The 13,629-nt window shown below is 47.2% G+C and overlaps 1 protein-coding gene across 2 annotated transcripts in view; it reads right to left on the minus strand.

The window, feature by feature from the left end:
• LOC144150070 (sulfotransferase 1C2-like) overlaps positions 1–13,262 on the minus strand; it is a 50,309-nt gene extending 37,047 nt beyond the window's left edge. The window contains exon 1 of one of the 2 annotated variants that reach the window (XM_077681872.1): positions 13,074–13,262. The gene's annotated coding sequence lies outside the window, so the exon portion shown is untranslated. The remainder of the gene's footprint in view (positions 1–13,073) is intronic. The other variant, XM_077681871.1, reaches the window with a different exon arrangement.
• Between the last annotated feature and the right edge of the window lie 367 nt (positions 13,263–13,629).

Raw genomic sequence — 13,629 nt, forward strand, 5'->3', positions numbered from 1 at the left:
TTTCACTTTTAACCGAATCCATGACTCACGTGACTACCTCATGACTATAACCAGAAAGCAATTTTTAAATTATCCCACGTGATTCCCCTCATCGAGACTTTTAATTTGATACCACACAAGCCCTAGTCGCACCGCATTCACTATTAACTGAATCCGTGACTCACGTGACTATCTCGTGACTATAACCAGAAAGCAATTTTTAATTTGTCCCCCGTGATTCCCCTAATCGAGATTTTTATTTGATACCTCACACGCCCTAGTGGGACCACTTTGACATCTAATCCAATTTATGACTCACGTGACTATCTCGTGACCATAACCAGAAAGCAATTTTTAATTTGTCCCAAGAGATTCCCCTCATCGAGACCTTTAATTTGATACCTCCCAAACCCTAGTGGCACCAGTTTGACTTAAAACCCAATTCGTGACTCACGTGGCTATCTCGTGACTATATTCAGAAAACAATTTTTAATTTGTCCTCTGATTCCCCTCATCGAGACCTTTAATTTGATACCTCACACGCCCTAGTGGCAATATATTGACATTTATTCCAAGGTATAACTCACGTGACTGTCTCGTGACCATTACCAGAAGCCAATTTTTATTTTTGTCCCACGTGATTCCCCTAATCCAGACCTTTCATTTGATACCTCACAAGCCCTAGTGGCACCATTTTCACTTTTGATGATGATAGTTGGGTTTTATTGGCGCAAGGCCGACTATGGGCAAAGAGCGCCAAAAAGAAGTTACTGGATTGTGATGAGACCGTAAATACTACAACATGTGACTAAAAGACAATAAAGTGGTGCAAAACAAGACAATGGAGATGGCTGGTGTATAGGGCCAGGATGATTACACGTGATATGACAAGAGCTGCAGAAAGTTCACCTCAGCTAGAAACTTAAAAACACGCTGACTAGAAAACATGGGTTCGTCGGCTAAAAAATATGATGGGTGCAAAGGAATGTGTCGTCTGTATAATTCAGGGAAGTGTTTGTGTCGTGTTGTGTCAAGTGCCTTGCATGTGATTAGTATGTGGACTACGGATAGGCCCTTTCCACACCTGCTACACGTGGGTCCCGAAGTTCCAGTGAGCAGGTGGGAGTGCGTCGCATGTGTGTGGCCTATCCGCAGCCTAGCCAGGGCAACTTCAGTGTATCTGTTGTGTGAGTCAGTTATGTAGCGTCCCAGTTGTGGTTTTATTACGTGTAGTTTGTTGTCTGTTTGTTGACTCCAGTGTAGTTGCCATGTGTTACGAAGCTGTCGTCTGATGTGTGTCTTTAGGTCGGTGTAAGGTACTGTTGTTATGTCAACTGTGGTCATGAGAGCAGCCGCACTAGCCATTTGATCAGCGGTCTCATTGCCAGGGATCCCACAGTGACCTGGTACCCAGCATATGGTTATTTCTAAATCTGAAGCATATGCAGTCATTATGACCTTTAAAAGAACATTGATTACATAGTTTTTTGACGATCTTCCTGATGACAGTGCCTGCACAACGCTTAGAGAATCTGTGTAGACGATGGACTTTTGAATCTTATGTTCGAGGATGTGATTTGACACAAGTAAAATGCCATACGCTTCTGCCGTGTAAATACTGCTGTGAAAATTCATTGTTTTGATAACTCTAAAATTTGGTCCGTGCGCTGCACAAGAGACAGTGGAATTAGTTTTGGACGCATCGCTATAGAATTCTGCGCACCTGTACTTGTCCTGAAGGAACAGGAAGTGCTGCAGAATTGCATTCCTGGGTACCCTATTTTTTTCAACACGAATGAATGACAGGTCGCATGTTACAGGACGAAGATGCCATGGTGCGATGAGATTATGAATGGGTGTCTTGTGCGTGTCTGAAAGGGGTACATTGAGTGCAGAAGCCTCCTCCCTAACTCTGAGAGAGAACGGTAAGGGAATAGATGGCCTGTTTAAAAAGAGTTGTAAATTTGATGTATTGTTAATAATGGGATTAAAAGGATGGTTGGTCAGAGACACGATCTTGGATGCATACAACAGGTCAACATACTCCCGCTGATGGCCTAGGCACCATTTGTCGCACTCGACATAAAGACTTTCAACAGGGCTAGTGCGGAATGCGCCACATGAGAGGCGAAGGCCAAGATGCAGCACTGGATCGAGCATTTTCAGTGCTGTTTTTGTAGCCGACCCATATACGACACTGCCGTAGTCGAGCCGAGACCCCACCAACGCTGTGTACAGGCGCAGCAGGAGTTGTTTGTCGGCCCCATAAGATTGATGTGAGAGGACCTTAAGAATATTCATTGTTTTTAAGCATTTGCATTTGAGCTGTCTGATATGTGGGATGAATGTAAGTTTTTCGTCGAATAAAATACCTAAAAACTTGTGTTCCTTGTTCACAGGAATTGGCACATTCGCAAGAGTGATGTCTGGGTCCGGGTGGACGCCACGCCTCCTGGATAACAGAACACAAGAGCTCTTCGCGGGATTAAGATTAAAGCCATTCTTGTCAGCCCAGCCGGCAAGTTTCTTGACGCCGAGCTGGACTTGACGTTCGCAGATGGACAGGTTACACGATTTAAAGGATATCTGCACGTCATCTACATACATAGAATAAGAGATTGTAGGTGGCAGTGCCTTTCCAAGAGAGTTCATTTTTACTATAAAGAGGGTGCAGCTCAACACTCCACCTTGCGGCACGCCATTTTCTTGCACGTGAACATTTGACAGTGCACAACCAACTCTGACGCGAAAGGTTCTCTCCGACATATAACTACAAAGGATGTTCAAAATGTTGCCCGCAACACCGATTGACTTTAGGTCACTGAGGATACCGTACCGCCAAGCGGTGTCATAGGCTTTCTCTATGTCGAAAAACACCGTAAGACAAAATTGTTTATGCACAAAGGCATCCTTTATATATGTTTCAAGAGCTACGAGTTGATCGTTCGTTGATCGCCCCGCCCTGAAGCCTGCCTGGCAGCTCTCGAGAAGACCGTTGTACTCAAGGAAGTACACGAGCCTGCGATTTATCATCTTCTCGAGAAGCTTGCACAGGCAGCTGGTCAGGGCAATGGGTCGATAGCTAGCAGGAGAGGAAGGGTCCTTCCCTTCTTTTAGGAAAGCCACTACTATGGCCTCCCTCCAAGAGCGAGGAATGTACCCCGAAAGCCAAATCTTGTTATATAGGTGCAGGAGTGTTAGAAGAGTTTCTGAGTGTAGGTGCTGTATCATTGTATATGTGATGTTGTCTGGGCCTGGAGCTGAGGGTTTACAAGTGCTCAGAGCGGTCCTCAGCTCATGAAGTGAAAACTCCGAGTTATAAGAGGAGGTTGACTTATCATTATCACGTAAAGACTTCTTTTCGGCCAATTGTTTGTGTTTCATGAAAGTGCTAGTGTAGTGTGCTGAACTGGACACGTGTTGGAAGTGTTGTGCGAGTGTGTTAGCCTGGTCTTCCAGTTTGTCCCCTGTTGTACTGACCAGGGGCACGCTGTGTGTCTGTTGTCCTTTTAGTTTGCGTATTCGTGTCCAGACTTTGCGAGAGTCAGTGTAAGAGTTTATGGATGTTACGAATGAGCGCCAACTCTCTCGTTTTGCCTCACGGCGCACACGTTTTCCCATCGCCTTAGCCCTCTTGAACAATAAAAGGTTTCCCGACGTGGGGTACCGGCGCAGGATACCCCACGCCTTGTTCTGGGCCTCTCGCGCCCGCCTACAGCCCTCATTCCACCACGGCCTCCGCTGGTTGCGCGGGGCACCAGAGGCGTGGGGAATGGACTTTTCGGCGGCGTCGAGGATGTGCGCCGTGAGGAGTTGGGTAGCTTCTTCGACGTGTAGGTGTCCTATGGATGTGTGGTGTAGTTTGGATGTCTCTGTAAATGTATTCCAGTTAGCTCGTGCTTCATTGAACCTATTATGGGAAGATGGACTGCATGGGCCTTTACCTATGTATGTGAGTGAGGTGGGGAAGTGGTCACTACCGTATGGGTCAGTGCCCACACCCCACTCGAGAAGAGGAAAGAGAACTGCGGAGCCAATCGCCAAGTCAAGACATGAGTATGTGTTGTGTCCTATGTTATGATATGTAGGCTGTTTATTGTTGAAAAGGCATGCTCCTGAAGATGTAAGAAATTTCTCTATAAGGCGACCTCGGGCATCCGTGCGAGCAGAGCCCCAAAGAGTGTTGTGAGCATTAAGGTCGCCTGTCAGGATGTAAGGTTCGGGCAGCTGGTCAACCAGCGCCTCGAAGTCAGAGCTTAAAAGTGAGACATCAGGAGGAATGTATATGGAGCATACCGTTATCAACCTATTAAATATTATTGTTCGAATTGCAACAGCGTAAAGGATAGTGTTCAAGGTGACAGGGTGGCATGCTAAGGATTTGCGGGCGATTATGGCCACACCGCCAGAAGAGTGTGTGCAGCCAACCCTGTCCTTTCTGTATACCAGGTAACTATTCAAGAAATGTGTGTTCTTGGAATTCAGGTGTGTTTCTTGAACACACATTACACTTGGCTGATTGGCATGCAGAATCTCATACACGTCGTCAAGATTATTCAGAAGGCCTCTGCAGTTCCATTGAACAATATTTTCTCTTCCCATTATTATGTGTTCAGAGCTACTGGAGTGTGATTATTTATGTAGGGTCTTTCGGGGCTTGCACTCTTGGAAGGGGTTTTCTGGCCTTCTCTACTGACCTGGACGTCGCAGCCCGTTCCTTCCGCTGCGATGGAAGCCGGAAGGGCTCGACGTCCATGTCGTCATCTGAAGGCAAGGGGGTGCCCAGCGGACTGGGCCCCCTTGACATTGTACCCTTTCGGGTGTTCTTTGCCTGCGCTGCCAGTGCCGAAGGCGTGGGGAGCACCACAGATGGCACCGGCAGTGAGGCGGAGGAGGGGGTCGCTGCGACTGCCTCCGTCTCCATCTCCGTGCCCTTGCATGTGCTTTGGGCCGGTGGAGAGGAAGCAGTGGATGCAGCGGCATCCCCAACAGACGTTGTTGCCACCACAGCCGCTGCTGGGTGAGCTAGCGGTGCAGAGGCTGGTTGGGCTGCCTGGGGCAACCCTGGGGGGGGCGGGGGCGGGACCAAGTCCGACTCGCGGTACTGGGTCCCCGCCGAAACCAGACGCCGCTCCGCCCCCCGGCGAGCTGCGTCGGCGTACCTCCCCAGAGGGAAAGAGGCGAACCTCTTCCGCGCCTCCGGGAAGGTGATGTTTTCCGTGACTTTGACGTTGATGATTTTCTTTTCAGTTTTGAATGTCTCGCAGGCTCGCGAATACGCGCCGTGAGGTCCTTTGCAATTCACACAAAGCAATTGGTTAGAGGGACAATTATCAGAGTGATGACCTTGTTGCGCGCACTTGGCGCAGGTTAGTTGGCCCCGACACGAGTTGGTACCATGCCCGAACCGCTGGCACTTGTAACAGCGCCGCGGATTCGGGATGTACGCTCGGACAGAGCACCGGATGAATCCTGCATTGATATGGTCTGGAAGAGTTGCACGGTCGAAAGTGAGAATTATGTGCCTGGTAGGTATTTCCTTGTTATCTCGTCTTATGGATATCCGCCTGACTGCGGTCACACCCTGATTTCTCAGGCCTTCTAGAAGATCGGCTTCCGTCTCGTTTGCCAGATCTGACTCTGAGATCACGCCCTGCGAGCTGTTGAGGCTGCGGTGGGGCGTGACCTTGATGCCAAGATCGGCAATACGGGTCTGGCTCAGGAGGCTTGTGGACTGTTGCTGGGTGGTGACTTCTACCAGCAACTCTCCAGTTCTTTGCTTTTTGGCTTTGTAGTGTTTACCGATTATTCCTTCTATGAATTTTGTAGTCAGAAAAACGGACATTGAGGCAACTGGCTTGTCTTTTTCAAGGGATTCGATAATCAAGAATCGGGGATAGTTATCAGGTTTCGGGGGAGTGAGAGTTGGAAGGGGTGGGTACGTAGCATCGGTGCGGCCCCTTTTCAGGGACCGATCGGGTTTGCGGGGGGGTTTTGATTTATCCATGTGGCATTGGAAAAAAGTAGGGGACGGGGGTACTTTCGTCTCAAACCTTACCCTAATAGCTTGAGAGGTCCCGGAGCTCCCTGCCTGGTGAACAGACAGAGAGCCCATCCGCCGGAGCTTGACCTGGGCTCCGACGGCCACCGTTCGTGGTTTCTAACCCTCCACCTATAAACACATCGCCACGGTTGGATCCAGCTTATGTTTGGGGGCTCGGGGTCCGCGGTATCGCCAGTACCGTCACCATGAATACTCAAGGTGCCCCGTGCGGGGCATTTTCACTTTTAACCGAATACATGACTCACGTGACTATCTATGACTATAACCAGAAAGCAAGTTTTAAATTCTCCTAAGTGATTCCCCTCATCGAGACCTTTAATTTGATACCTCCCAAACCCTAGTGGCACCACTTTAACTTTTAACCCAATTCGTGACTCACGTGACCATCCGTGACCATAGCCAGAAAGCAATTTTTAATTTGTCTCACGGGATTCCCCTCATCGAGACATTTAATTTGATACCTCACACGCCCTAGTGGCACCACTTTGACATTTATTCCCCTTTATGTCTCACGTGACTATCTCGTGACCATAACCAGAAAGCAATTTTTTATTTATCCCACGAGATTCCCCTCATCGAGACCTTTAATTTGATACGTCCCAAGACCTACTGGCACCAATTTTACTATTAACTGAATCCATGACTCACGTCACTATATCGTGACTATAACCAGAAAGCAATTTTAATTTGTCCCACGTGATTCCCCTGATCGAGACCTTTAATTTGATACCTCACAAGACATCGTAGCACCACTTTGACTTTTAACCCATTCGTGACTCCCGTGACTATCTCGTGACCATACAGAAAGGAATTTTTAATTTGTCCCCGTGATTCCCCTCATCGAGACCTTTAATTTGATACCTCACACGCCCTAGTGGCACCACTTCGACATTTAATCCAATTTATGACTCACGCGACTAACTGGTGACCATAACCAGTAAGCAATTTTTAATTTCTTCCACGTGATTCCCCTCATCGAGACCTTTAATTCGATACCTGACAAGCCCTAGTCGCATTACTTTCGTTTTGAACCCAACCTATGACTCACGTGACTATCTCATGAGTATAACTAGGGAGCAATTTTTAATTGGTCCCCCATGATTCCCCTCATCGATACGTTTAATTTGATACCTCACAAGTCCTAGTGACATTAATTTGACATTTAACCCAATCAATGAATAGAATAATTAATAAATAACATGAATTAGGTAAATAATAAAATGAACAAGTGTCGTCCCCACCAAATTTGTGACAAAAAAAATGTGTGTGTCATATCACTAACATTATCAGGGTAACGAGTGGTTACATTTTTTAACAACACAAAAACACGCGTGCTCCACATTCGCACGCCAGGGAATACCCAGTTCATTTTTGCGATTCTCTTCCCCGGGTGGCGCTGTTGAACGGCACCAGCAGCGCCACCTGTCCCACGTTCGGGCCCGTATGGTTTCAAGCTTCGTGGATCAGCGCGGGACTTTTTTTAGTACATGATAAAACTGTGCGCGCTTGCTCGAAAAAACGTGCTTATGGGCAGTCTTATTCACAGTCTAGTGAAAAAACGAACTTCAATAAGACCTCGAATAAGATTCCGACTTTTGTGCTTTCTGGAGAGCCCACGGGCTAGGTACAGAGCGGTCATATTGAAGTCTATAGGGACAGCGGCTGCGCAGACGCGCACGGGAGGGATCTCTAGGGAAAAGCAAGGAATACGCAGCAAAACTGCTTACTGCCAACGTCGGCGTTGGGCGAGCCCTTATGTAGACCCATGATCGACTAAACTCAACAAACGTTGACCATCAGGAGGTGTATTTTGGCTGTCACAAACGTTACAACGACCCGCCATCCTCGGTAGGCCAACTCACGCGGCCGGAACGCCGGGCCTCGGTCTCGCGGCTAGGTAAACGAAGCCATAAGCAGAGATTGCCTGCTACGAAGGGTGGGCCCGAGAAACCCTCTGGGCTGACGCGAAAAGCACCCCCATGTTCTCGCGTTGTCGCAACACGTGTCGTGCTTTTCATCTCGCCTTGAATTAGAAAGTTGCGAATCGGCTACGGTTTCGTCGTCGTAGGCCCCTTGGCAACAAGCATTTCATCGGCTCAAGCTACCGGTAACGCCGACACGATCGCAATAACCCGCTGTCTTGACGGCAGCGCGCTTACAGAGGGCTGCAGCTGTAAACAATCGTGCTGCAGAATATACCCGAATGTTGATGTCATGCATACTGCTTTTACGCGCAAAACATACCAATTCCTCAAGCAGAATGCGCAATCGAAGTACAAACTCAAACAACGAAGCTTCGTAGCCATCAATTTCGGAGGGACTGATGGAAATACGCGAAGTCTGCGCAGCTTCTCTTGGAAAACGCGATTTTATTTAAAGCTCACGGGCAGAGGTATTTCAGTCTGTTAACATTTGGCTGTTGTGTATCGTCTTTGTGTCAGATTGCAGTTCTATGGGGAGCGCCTATTTGTTGTTTCAGAGTTAATGGGCGTGATGCTATAAAAAAATGCATTTGTTCCGTCATTTCCGTGCTGCCTTTTCGTAGACACTACGGCGGCAGCCGACATAGCAGACGATCACACCTTCATACCGCGCACTCGGCCGCCCGATGTCTGGTCAGGACAAGTATCCGGCCACGGACGACCATTTCTCTCCACCTTTGTCTGAGGTGAGGGAGAAAATTTTGCGCTCCCCGAGAAAAACAAGCGCCCGTCCATAGCGCACAGCGCAAGTTCAAAACAGTGGTTGGCTGCAAAGGTCGCTGCCACATCAAAATTGGTCGGCCTTGCCGCACCTTCGCCGGAGTGTTTTGGGCCTTTCCACTCTCTCTCCCGACGGCGTTTTCAACAAGAACGCTGTCCGGGGATCTCAATGAAAGAAGGCATTTATTTTTTCGAAGCAGATGGTCAAGCGGCCGCAGCTCTGCATCGTCCGCCACTTCTTCACTCGTTTTTCGCGGTATGGAGGTCGATCTTTATGATTAAATGAGCGACCACGTCAGCATAAGACTGTGGAAAAGACTGCTCAGAGCAGGCCTATTCAGTCTTATCTCAATCTTATTTAGAGCCTCATTGCTGTCTTATAAGTTTCCGAAAAGTCTTATAGCCTAGGGAACATATGACCCCGCATAAGACTAGTAATATGATACGACTGCATATCTTATTGGGCTTCGAGCAAGCGGGCGTTCGTTTTCGTTCTTATAATTCTAGGACGTTCTTTATTTATCCCTGACTTACGACTTTTTTTAGATGTTGTCATGGTTTCCTCAGGAAAGTGGGCATGGTATATGCGTTTAAAGCAGATAAAAAATACCTCGTTCACCGCGTCGGCATTTTCAGAACAAAAGCCGTCATACCAGTGTTGATTTGAAAGAGAAGAGAAAAAAGGACGCTAGCCTGCCAGGCGGAATTGTTTCGGGTGTATTCTGCGCTGGCAATTCGCGCTGTTTAACCGTGGCACATTTTGCAAGCGCATAATTGGAAAGTGATGAATGGTTGCACGGATAAGTGGACTTGAATGTAAGTTACTGATATTTATGTTACGGATAACCATATCAATACGTGTGGCTTCATCGTCTTCATCTTCATCGTAATGCGTGTAGCCGTCTGTATCAGTATAGAATTGCCATTCGTGTACACCTCACATAAAAATGCTTCGTGAGCAGGATATTGTTTCAGGAGGCGATGTTCAAGTCCCCCCTAAAACTAAACTTTATTTTTTTTATTTTTTTACACTAGCATCAGGGAAACGGTGCACTACGGAAGAAAAAACAAAAGTACTTGATATAACGATTCCGAGTTCAACTGCGTTGGATACGAAAAAAAGTAAGAAAGAACGCCACAACCAAATATACTTTGAAGTAAGATAGCCAGCCCACTTCCATTTCTACCTGAACGATTCACAAAAAGCTTCGATATCTGTCACCCTTGTACATTTCTTCATTGCATGTATATCATGCTTCTGTGAAAATGGCAGCATCGAACTCAAAAGTAAACTTGTCCAGAAATACTGATAATTCGCCTTTCTTATGCCTCGCTGAATGAATGTTTACGTGTAGGCGAGCAAAGCGTGCATGGAGTTTCATTTCAACTATGTTGCTGACATCACGATGTGACGCCGTCATCCTTCAATATAGATTGCTCAAGCAACTAAATCCTGAGCATTTACACAATCGTTATACGTGGGCATGCGTTCCGAATGTGCACGAGAGAATCTTTTTTTATCTTTCGCACATGGACCGTGAAACCACGTGTCCAAGCGAAACGCCAGTTTTTCGCCTTTTTTGTGCAATAGCCATGCCTATCAACCATTTCATCGCTGGGCAAAGGGGCTCGTTGATGAATACAGGTTCTCTAGGCGGGTGGCAAAGAAACGCGTCGAAAGTTTTATTTTTCTTGCCTTCTCTAGCACGGTGTCTGATTTTGAACGGCATTTGAACTCCACGACAATTTTGGAGAGACAATGGTGTTTTTCGCTGGGACACGTTGGCAGGCATCCATCTCCAACTATGAAATGAGGTCGTTTATAAACCTACCGATCTCAATGACTCTCTCAACAAAGTTTTCATCTTCAGGTTAACCCTTCACGTCACGGTAACAATTTCTGGAACACTCCTCCGTGGCAGTGATGCGTTTCTCATACTGAAACACCTGTTTTTGTAGGTCTTCAAAGTACAAAAGTAGTTTTCGTTTGTTTTCTCCTAATATTTGTTTTCCTTCTATAGCCAATTTCATTCCCACTTTCCTTTTTCAAACTGCTCGTTGAAGAAGTACACGCTTAACTTAGTTTGCGGAATTATTTTGTAATTCAAGCTCAAATTTGCCTTCAACTCACTAATAATTTTCTCACCTGGAGCTCTATTCTCGACTGCAAAAACTGCCGGCAAATCTGCGAATTTGCCGGAAGTCTTTTCTGATTGGCTTTCAATTTTGGTCACGTGCTCCCTGTTGACAAAGCGTTTGTGTGTGCTGTCGTCATTTTTACGTTTCATGACGTTTACGGGCACCAGTTCTAAAGTTTGCCTTACTTCTCTTTACTGAAAGCGCACAATTCTTGCCGGAAATGAAACACTACACTAAATGCCCCGGACATGACAACGTAAGCCTGTCTTTCCTATTCAACGACACTACTGCGTGTAATAAACACCCTCTCTGTAATTGGCTGAGAAGGCGTGACGTTTTTTAAACAGTTGGCGTGAACGATTTCGTCACACATCGGCAGCTTCAGCATGCATAAAAGTGACGTATGTTACGTAACAGCTTAAAAATGGTGGCTGTTTTTGTCGCAAAATACAAGCAAAATAAGGCGAAAAATTGCCCCGGCTTTTGGCGCCGGCAAATGTCCGCGAATTTGCAGCAGGCGTAGTTTCCCATGACGCACGGTTTAAAGCATGTTTTACCGAATGAATTAATATTTTCGACTGTTTCCGAGTCAGCCATCAGGGCGCATACAAATGACGTACCGTAATTTGCTTTTATGTTTGGCAATAAGATAAAAATTATTTGTTTGGCGTAACCGTAACATAAGAGAGTAGTACAAATCTCCCCATGACAAAGAGAACCCAATTAATGTTATTTGTCTGCGCACCTCCTAGTAAGCTGCTTGGTCACATGATCCAACTCAAGAGAAAACTAGCAAAGAAAAATGTCGCGTTTGTTTATTACAGCTTAGATTGAAGTGGAGCTTGACGTATCAGTGAATCGGCGACATCGGTGCGCTCCGCGGTTATCAGGCGTAGCGCTGTGCTGCTCTTATGTGTGACACAAGCGATGGTCCCCACCGTCTTTATCTGTGATCACGCCATAAACTCGTAACACAGCAGCAGACGATAGCGTGGCGGCGTGGGAAGGTGATAACGCTACAAAGATTGCATTGAAGCAGAGAGCTGAACTATGTGACTACAAGCAATTGAAAGAAATAAATAGCTACGGTAAAAATTGTGTAGTTTTCCTTAGATCAACATCCGCCTTTCGCTCACTTTTGGATCAACGCTACTCGATCGCCTTCTGGTGTTGATGCCAATTTTGACCTGCAGAAATGTGTTTTAGGGGCGAAGCTCCTTAAGTCATGGGTCTGTACATCCCTTGTGTCTCGTGGTACGTGACCACCGCATGCGTTCGGACATGTCGCAAAGTGGGCCGCGTTGCACGCGCAAGAAACGGCTGCAACCGGCAGCGCAAACTCGGCGCCGGGAGCGCGAGCTTGTCTGTGTTCGCCAACGGAGGCGTGAGCGCACGTGCACTGCGAGGGGGAGATCACGCAAGAGATCGCGCCACGAACGCAGGCAGTCGTTCTCGGAGATCGAACGAGACGCAAGGACATTTGCTCGTTTCCTCTCGTCTTGTTCGGGCACAAGTTCGCCCTAAATAAAAGTTCTTTCTTTACCGTTGTGCCCCGTCCTACGTGACAAATTGTGGAAGAGGTGCGGGGTAGTCCTCGATGGCGCGGGGTCTTTCACCAGGTCTGGGCCTGGGAGCATTGACTCCGAAAATAAAAGTTGATTTGTACAATGTACGCACGCAGTCTTACGTCTTTCTTAATGATGTAATGGGCGAACTTTCACGGGAGAGTTACGGTTACCGATGATCTCCCCCTCTCGAGCTTCGCCCCACTTATCATCATTCATTCCGTGGATATGGCGTGATTTTTTTTCTTGTCAGCCTCAGCTACCGTATTAATTTTTATAGTACATGGCAAGTGTTTTTATATATTTCTTGCGCAATATTTGATAGCTTGATTGCGATCTTTATGAGTGAATCGTGAAATTACACTCCATGTCGTCATAGCTATAGGATCGACACGTCACTGATTGCTTACGTCGTGCTTGCGAAAAAAAAAAACAATGCGAATTGCTGGAAATTTGTGCAGTCGAGAATTTGGCCCCTGCTATGGAAACCGAGCAAGGTCAGCCATCGTACGTCACAGAAGGATGATTCAGACACAAACCAGTCAGAACTTAGCAGCAGTCCATGCAGCAAGAACAAAACTATTTTCGGTTGATACCAAAAGCGTATAAAAAATGCCAACCTACATAGATAGAAGGCGCAGCTATTATGGCGGTTGTCCGGTCTCCCTCCGCCGTGCCAAGTGACTGTAGGTCAGGCCCACAATCGCCTTTATAGCGCTTGCTTCCTCTGCCGGGTGGGACGCCGGTAACTTGCTTTCGCTCTCGCCGACGTTGTTTTCCCGCAGCAGACAGCGACAGCCGTAGCGTGAAGACGAAGCAGTCGCCTCACCAAGGAAGATTTCAAAGACGCTGCAAAGATAGGAGGCGTAGTGATAACGTAGATTGTCCGTGCTGCCTCCCCACTGCCAAGTTCGAGATAACAAAGGCTTCTTTGGGTCGCCTCTGTGAAAGAGGTTCCAGGTGCATTTTCCGGCCTTCCGCGGTGCCGCCGGCGAAGGGAGTCAGCAAAAGGGGAAGACAAAGATTCTGAAGGACGACATCCGCTGTGGATTAGTGATTATAGGGCATTTTGCGTTGTGGAAGGGAGGGAACAGGCTTAGGACGCGTTCACACTAAAGTCGCATCCGCCGCATGTGGCGCATTTATCGCAATCTGCGAAACTGCAATAACGTCCGTATAC

The sequence above is a fragment of the Haemaphysalis longicornis genome, unplaced genomic scaffold (genome assembly GCF_048455015.1).
Source record: "Haemaphysalis longicornis isolate Haplotype H1 unplaced genomic scaffold, Haemaphysalis longicornis Haplotype H1 scaffold_8, whole genome shotgun sequence".
Lineage (NCBI taxonomy): Eukaryota > Metazoa > Arthropoda > Arachnida > Ixodida > Ixodidae > Haemaphysalis > Haemaphysalis longicornis.